This window comes from Vigna umbellata, chromosome 4, assembly GCF_029865625.1.
Source record: "Vigna umbellata cultivar VRB3 chromosome 4, Vumbellata_1.0, whole genome shotgun sequence".
NCBI classification, from domain to species: domain Eukaryota; kingdom Viridiplantae; phylum Streptophyta; class Magnoliopsida; order Fabales; family Fabaceae; genus Vigna; species Vigna umbellata.
Window position 1 is genome coordinate 31,142,820 of NC_142168.1, and position 9,268 is coordinate 31,152,087.

At 30.4% G+C, this 9,268-nt stretch overlaps 1 pseudogene; it reads right to left on the minus strand.

Moving 5' to 3' along the window:
- Positions 1–3,181: 3,181 nt before the first annotated feature.
- Positions 3,182–4,046, minus strand: LOC148199890 (putative glutathione S-transferase; annotated as a pseudogene).
- Between the last annotated feature and the right edge of the window lie 5,222 nt (positions 4,047–9,268).

Here is a 9,268-nt window from a genome sequence, read left to right on the forward strand (position 1 = left end):
AATATTACTTTTTATAGATATTTTTACAACTCAAATAAATCTATTTTCATATAAAACTTACATTAAAATATTGTTATACTATACATGACACTCTTCAACCATCTAAGTATGAATACTTTATCTAAATATATCTTGGACACTTGAGTTGACTTTTTAGTCGATTCAAAATATATTTGGTCATGAAGAAATTATTCGCGAAAAACTATTGATATTGATAAATTATGACTAAGTTAAGAAGAAGAGGTCAAAGTGAGATAAATAGATAATTAGGTTACATGGCTCAAACTTATCTAAATAAAAACTCGTTAACAATAATGTGAATAATTCTAAGAAGTATATTAATTACCGCATGTATTATTATCTAACGTATTGGACTGACTTGAATCTTGGAGTATCTTTTATAGGCACAATATCCATTCGAGTTCAAGAGTGAAGTTAGAGTTAAGAGTGCTTAGAGTTGAAGTTTTTTTGAAGTATATTCGACTTTGTAAGAACAATTGCTTTTTGGCTTAAATACTTTTTTATCCTTATTTTCATCCACTTTATTCAATGTGGTCCTCATTTTTTTGCGTGTTCAATTTGATCCCAATTTTGGTCAATTTTATAATTTGATCATTTTTCATAACATCTAAATTGTTAACTACATAGTATACACCATGGATAATTTCTATGACATGACGATATTTTATCTAAGGTGTGTGTTATGACATGGTCATTCTCTTCTTATTCACAAACGTTTGGGTTCTATGAACCCATGACCGTTAGAGACGCCATCGCCGCCATTGGAAGCTCATACTCGACAACCCTAAAGAAAGATTTTTAGTTTACTGTGAATGAAGAAGAATAATGAAATTTGTGATGGTGAAAAACGATGATGATGATGATGATTGGGTTTATTGTAAAAATAAAAAATGTAATGGATGAAAGGAATTAATGCAAAAGTGCAAATTGATTAATGAAGTGTGTGAGAGGTAGATGATTGTTGATAATGGAAAGTGTTTCGGTATATATTTGTTGGACTGAGAGACTAACTTGTCTAACGTGGCTCTGTCACTTTTCGATGCTGGAATCGAATGCTCCATTCGCTTGTCCTTAATCTGGACTGCCTGGTAGCTTTCAGTCTAGACCGTTCGATTCCAATATGACCGCTCGGTTATCAATAATGTCGATCGGTTGTACTACTGATTGCTTGTTGTCGCCTTAAACCGAAGGGGAAGGTACTTGCAAAAGGTGCTTCGACGCTCAAGTTAGGCGTATATTTTATGAACTGCTTACCCGAGTGGAGTATTTGAGTTTAGTAAGGTGTGAAATGAACGCACCTAGCACTCGGCTCTGGCTTTGTATTTATAATTTGTCTCATGGATTTTAGACTGACTCAGGCCCAATTAAATATAAACAGACTTACCTAAAGATCCGGCCGATTGTTCGTACACCACTTTATCAATATCTTAACTGCTCACTAATTTCATATCTTCAGTAAAATATTCTTGATTACTTTATTTTCTGTTGGACCTTTAGCCCAATAACTTAATCACTAGCCCAATTTCAGCCCATCTCTTGATACAAACCATTTGACCTGGTTGATTGATGTTGGACCGATCGGCTCCGGATATCAACCGCTCGGTCTCTTATTACACACCATACAGAAAGCAATCAGGAGGTGATGGTTTCTGTGTGTGGGTTTTCTGGAAAAAAAATTGATTGGGGAAGGGGTTGAAAATTTTTTTATACAGGTATAGGGATTTCATGCGCACGAGGGTTTCACGATTCACATTCAGAATGAAGGTTAAACAGTGGTTGTTGGTGATTGCATGATTTAGGGTTTACATGGTCGCTTGGTGATTAGATCTAGTGTGTCACAATGGAGACACGATTAGGACTTGTGAGGAGGATTACGTGCCTTGATGATTCGTTCCTGCATGCTCGAGGTGGATTCACGTTTTGTGGTAGTGTGATGAAGGAGATCTGGCAGATGCGTGGTTGTTTGAAGATGGATTTGTGATTTTAGCGCATATCTATTTTTTATCTCACACTAGTGATGGACTATGGTGTTTTACAACTCACATAGGTCATCTAAGAAAATATAACACAACTCAATTAAAAAAATGTCACTTTGTACACTCTTCTGTTAACAATTTAGACATCGTAAAAAACAACCAAATTGAACAAAATAGAGTCCAAATTAAACAAAAATGGACGAAAATAGGGATCAAAATAATATTTAAGCCTTCTTTTAATTTATTAGAAATTCACATAAATTTCTTTTATTAAAAATGTGGTTTAATTCTCTAAATTAGGAGTATTAGTTTTTTTTCTCCATCAATCCTCCAATTCATTTTTTTTGTAATTTTTTTCATTTTTTATTGCATAGTTATTTTAGTCACTAGGATTAAATGACATTGAATGATGTGGTTTTTCAATAATTTATTAAAAAATTTAATACGTGCACAATTCATTTTGATAATTTGATTACAAATTTTTATTTTTGTGGGTTCTTTATTTTTCATAATAATAATTTTAATCTATGGAATTAATCTACATGAGTGACATTGAAGATGGTTAAAATTCTAATACTCATTTAACACATAAATTTAATTAAGTAACCTATTTTTTAAAAGTTTATTAAATTTTCATTACTAAAATCATGATGTTAGAAGTGTCACATGATTATATATAAGACAAATTCACAATTTCAATATATAAGTGAGTATAAATCTTGTCAATTTTGTAGAGTTTAAGCTTAAAGTATATATTATTTCATTACTGAACCGCTATTAGAGGTGTGTTAAAAGTTTCACCTCCTAAAAATAAAATTAATTCACAATATATAAATGAATCTAAACTTTATTTTATAAATAATTTTACAAAGTTAAATTACATTTAAAATTCACTTCTAGGATTGATTTTAGTATTCTAAATTTAATAATTTTTATATTAAAGATTTTGATTAAAAGCACTATTTGTGCTCATCAGAACTAAACTCATTTGAACATTCACTAGTACAGTCAAAGGAAATGACATCGCTTATTTTTGTCCATAGACAGTGGTTCCTCAACTGAGGCATATACTGACGAGGTAAAAAGTCTTCTTCTTATGCCTCGGTTGTGAACCGAGTTAGTACCTTGTCCTCTACTGCCTCCGTTGGGACCTGAACCGAGGTAGTAGAGTGGTTTTTACTTTTTTTTTTCCTGGCCACACCTTGTGAAGCATGGGGAAGTAGAAGTGTGTGTAGAGAGTGGTTACAGAGTGACTCACAAACATTGGGAATTTATTATGAATCTGACCTCTTAAATTGTTCTATTTCTTTGCAGAAGCTTTGAAGAAAGCAAACAATTGATCTCTGGGAGGCAGGCCCTCTTTGATGACAGGGTGATTCACAAACTCTTGGCTCCATTTATATAACTTGGGAAATTTCTCAAGGGTAAGCAATTTCAACCCGACAATTTCCTACAATATTTCAACCCAATATCCAATGAAATTGGCAGCAATATCTACCAATCATATGCTCTCTCCTCCAAAGAACCTCTTCTCCTTCAATGCTTCCTGCAGGATCTCCAAAGCTTCCATGGCTTCCTCCGTTACCTTCTCTCGCCCCTTCTCATCACTTCAGCACGCATTCCATATTGTAGGAAAAATCTACAAAAATAAAATTGAATGATGAGTTTTGAAATTGAAGATAGTTTTAGAAATATAAGGTAAAACATACCTTGTTGTCTAAGGTCTTAGCCCAGAAACGTGCCTAGGCTTTGTCATAAGGGTGTTGAGGAAAGAGGGGGTTATTATTCCAAGTCTCATCGATGTATTCAATAATAAGAAGCGATTCAGCTAAAGGGTATCCGTTGTGGACGAGAACAGGACTCCCTTCAGCTTCAGAGCGAGCTCAACCCTGTTGCTAAATGGGCTCATCCACTTCCCAAATCACCAAAAATCACTAACCTGATGCGAGCACAGAGAACCCAAAAATCCCCAAACGAAACCCTCGCTGCCAAAAGCAGAAGCCCTCGCCACGCCACCGCCACACCATCACCTCGCCCTTGTCTCTCCATTGCTGCGCCTTTACTGTGCTAAGGATGATCCCCTACGAAGGCGAGATCCACCGCCAGCCGCCGCCAACGAAGGCGAGATCATGCCTGAGTCGCGCCTCCCACAATGTCGTCAAGCCCCAAATCGAAACCCTAAATTTAATCACCAACGCCCTGCTACCACCTCCACGAACAGGGGTCGTCAAGTCGCAGAAACGAAGTCGCACCGACCGCCCCTCCCTACGTGAAACCGCGTTTGAACCTAAAAAGAAAGAAGGGAATAAGAGAACCCAAAACGGAAAAGAAGAAGAAGAAGAAGAACGACCCATGCGACACCGCGAGCCACCACGAACGTCGCCTGGTTGCGCCATCTCCACACCGTTGGCTGGTCGCCTGGTTGTGAGAAGAAGAAGAACCAATAATGAAAGTCAAGGTTTTGAAAATGAAATCTGATTACCCCTTACCCTTTTGGACCGAAAGTACTGAAAAGATAGGGTATATTGCCTCGGGTCCCAATGGACTGAGACATTCTCAGGGTGTTAGGCATCAAGTGGGGTTTTAACTGAGATCATATTGTCTATATGCCTCAGTTTCCCTTAAACCGGATCAGAAAAGTTAACTTAAACTACAAAAATGCCACCGTTTTCTTATAGAATTCGGTTCCGTCTCAACCGAAGCCTATTATGCGATTTCAAATCCAGTTTTTTTACCAGTGATTTAATAAATTTTCAAACAAATTATGTCACTCAATTAAATTTTGGTAAAAAAGTTGAGTCTACCGTTGTTTGTCATATCAATATGATGTTGTCTAATTAATTCTACGAACTGAAAACATTTTTTTACAAAATTGAAAGACTAAAGAATGAATTTTTTAATTTTAAGATCAAAATGAATAATTAGATAAAATTTGAATTTAATGGACTATATAAAATAAATTTCTTAATTCATTTTTATCTCTTAAAAATTAATTCATTTAAAAGTTGATCCATTTAATAAAATATTTGTATCATTTAATTAATGAAAAATCTTTTACCTTATGTTTGAATAGAAAATTTTGTCATTTTTTAATGCTTTAAATAAATTTGAATTAGTTTTATTTTAAGTTATTTTATTTTTCAAATAATCAGCTTGAATAAATTAATTCAAATTTACTAAATTCTAATTTTTTTTCTTTGTATAAAGTAGTTTAATTACTCTTAAATGAAAAAAAAATTATCCTCAAATAATTTTAATACATAAGAATAATTTTGAAAACAAAGTAATTAGACAATTTAACACATTATTTATATTTATTTAAAAATTTTAAATTGTCTAATATTAAAGTAATCTAATTATTTTTTTTAAATTATTTCTTACATACACAAACTATATATATTATAGACTAATTTTTCTCACAAAAAACATGAAAAACTTTAACGGCAAATGCTTGCAAAGATACAAGCACAAATGTCATTTTCCTCTAAAATCCTATAAAATCAATGATCAAAAAATCATGTTTGACTAATAGAGAATCACTCTTCAACCAAAATTTTGAAAATCTCTTTCTATCAAAATATGTTAGACAATATATCTCACATAAACTCAACATAAATAAAAGTTTATATTCCTAACAATATTAAAAAATTATTCACATATTCATCCAACTTTTTCTAAAAATATATGAGATCAATTCAAAACAACTACTAGTTATATAATTAGTATTCACATTATGAAACTTATCAAATTATTTTCATAAATAAAATCATCATATTCTCTTTAATTTGAATATTAAAAAATTACAACACAAATAAAAAATCAAGTTTTATTTTATTTTCTTCTTTTAACGACGGCCTCTTCCACTTTTTTGTCATTCAATTATAACATGTAATAATAAATTTATTAATTTATTATAATTAGCGGCAAAACATGTGGTGTCTTATTTTTTATTGTAAAATACAGTGATTTAAAATAATAAAATAGGAAAATAATTATATTAATTTATAAATAATTAAATTTAAATGAATAATTATTGAAAAGTTAAAAATAAAAATATAATTATTTTAATCTAAAATAACAGCTACTTAGAGAATAAAATTATAAAGAAATGTTTACATGAAAAGAAATATTTCTCTTTATATATATTTATAAATCATATCAAATATATATTAATTATTATTATTAGTTTGATGATAATGTATTTTTGAACACCGTGCAGTAATGTTTAACTGTTCTGCTCGTGATAATGTCGATACTATGTTTATCATTTTTTTTTTTCATAATTTTCTTTATATTTGCACATTTTGCATTAATGTTTTCAAATCGTAATCTTAACTATTTTAAGATTCCTTTTAGTGTCCTTTAAGGTTGATTTAGAGAACTACGAAAATTTAATATTGTTTATTGATTTTAATAAAATGTTTATATTTTAGCCTTTTAATTTTTAAATCACAATTGGCATATATTTAAACGAATTAAAAGTTAAATTAATTATAAAAGTATAGATAACAAGCCAATAATTAATGCTGTCTTGAGATTCAAAAGTAACAGTTAAATAAAAGTAAATATCTTTTAATTAGTTTATATATATATATATATATATATATATATATATATATATGTATATATATATATATATATATGTATATATATATATATATGTATATAACCTAATTAAAAGCTAGATAAAACATTAGAAAATAAATGTTGAAAACATATTTAATATTATCTTTAATTTTATAAATACAGTTAAACAAAAATAAAATATTTTAAAATATTTTAAAATGTAACGTTTTAAAAGAAATGAGGAAAGTATATAGAAGTATCAAATTTTTAAAAAATGTGGGTTTCACATCGTAATTATTACAATTTAGTATAAAATATAATAAAGATAAGTTTATTAAAATTCAGAATTAATTGTGAAAATAAATAAGAATTGAAGAAGAAAATTAATGTTTTATTTCTCTGTCCTTTTATTTTTATTTTGACGGTAACTATATTAAATTAAATTCATTAAATTCTTTATTGATTATTTTTTTAAAAAAAGTTAAATTTCTTCATATTTAAATCATAATTAAGTTTTTCCTAAATATAAAATTTACTTAAATATTGTAAAGTCTTTTTTTTTAAATATTTGTGAATATATATGTTTTGTGCATGTTTAAAATGTATTTTGAAATATATTATGAATTGTATAAACTGTATATTCAATTTAGGTTTAATTAGAAGTCCGGTCTTTATATTTAGGTTTAAGATTTACTTTCATTTTTATATTTTTTCTATCTCATTTGAGTTTTAATGTTTTTAAATAAAATCAATTTAGTTTCTTATATTATTTAAGTTAAAAATTTAGAATGTACTACATCTTATGTTAACTTAGATAGTCCCAAAGATTATTCAAATTTTAAGAATATATGTTTTAAAAATTTAATAACATTTTTTATTTTCATTTTAATTCATATATAACGAATTATATGAATGGTGTTTTAAAGAAGTCTGAAGAACTAAATTAAATTAAAATCCTATGCTCTTCATACATTGGTTATTTAGGAATAATTTTCCCTCCATTACAATCATAAACAAATTTATCATTATTAACTAAGTCAACTATGCTTATATTTTAAATAATATAATTTTTTAACTTTGGTTTTCAAAATCTAAAATAAAATTTTCGTTATTTTATTTATTTTTTATTGCTTGATTTGTTCGCAAATGTTATTGGCTTAATTAAAATCAATACATTATTGGCAAGAAATTGTATTTGTTAGCAACCATTAATTGGAACTAAATTCTGGTCACGAAAAAGTATCATCGTTACAAACAAGAATAAATGAAAAGCTCACAGATTGGGCTTTTGCATTGGGCTGGGCTCCATTATTGCCATTTCTTCTTTGGAAGCTTCTCCCTGCATCTTCAACCATTTCTCCCCCACACTTCTAAATTTTTTTAAAATCTCAAAATTATCTTTTGTAAAATGGAAATTAACATAAAGTTACCCTTTTTTTAAGTTTTTTTTTCTCTACAATTAAAAAAACTTTACATCGCCATCTTTTGTGTGAGGACCTGAAAAATGGAGTAAAAGGGTGCCTTAAGTTAATTGGACCAGACTTAAAACAAAAGTCATTTCAAACATCCTGCCCCATTAGCTTAAGCACTTTGTCTCTCTCTAAAAACTCAGTTTTCAGATTTCCTCTGCCTTCTCTCTACAACATCTCTTCCTTCTCTCTTCCATTTCTCCTCTCTGAACCAGTAGATTTCCGATTAGGTGGTGCTCAAACGTTCGTGACGTAGAGGGCTTCAAAACCATCCGATTAGTTTTGGGTTCTAAGTTGGTAAGTCCCTCCATGCAACCTCTTCTTTGTCCTTGAACTAGCACATGAAATCTCTATTAGTTGCATATGTCTTGTGCTTCCATCTTCTTAAATTTTTCCACTTCATTCTAGCTCTAAGAGCTGTTTCTGTCACCAATGTGGTGTTCTGTAGGGTTTGTTGAGTTCTCACAACTCAAGGTTCGGTTGAAGGGTTCTTGTGAATTGTTCAGTCAAGTTACTCTAAGGTAAGGGGAGCTAGGATACATTTTTATATTGTTTACATGTGATGTATGCTGAGTTTTGAATTGCTTTACAGTTGGTATTGTGTTTTGACTTGGAAATATTTAGTTGCATGTGTTGAATCTTCGGAAAGTGGAACTGGAGTGTGATGTTTGTATACTATTTGGATATATTTAAATTGTTGTAATGACTATGTTGAAGTGCTTGTGGTGAGAAACCTGTTGTATCAGTTAATAAGTAGGAAATTTGGGTGTTCTATTAGGGTTTTGGGTCACTTGAGAGGAAGTGAGGTAGTGATTTTGGGAAGTAGGGATTCTGGGCACATTTGGGTTGTTGACACATCTTAGGCAAATCATTTGTAATTTGTTAGGATAATAAAACTGGACTAGAACATGTTAGAAGTGGTAAAATCGAAATTGGGTCCGTAAGTTGTGGAAATTGATGTTTCAAAAGATAAAACTTGATCTATCACTTTAGATTAGTAATAGGGAGAGTTAGGATCATCTAGATAAGTCTAATTAGGTGTAATACAGGAATTAGGGGTGTTAGAAATTGGATAAGAGGCCTAGAAATGGTAAGAGATGGTGTGAGTGTATGATTCTACAGAATTTATGTTCTGTAGATGATGCAGAGTCGCTATGCGAGCTGTCTCACATAGCGAGACCCTGTAGAGGGTCCTCACTGTTTGAGTCATTCGCTGTGCGAGCTGGTGCGAGCTGA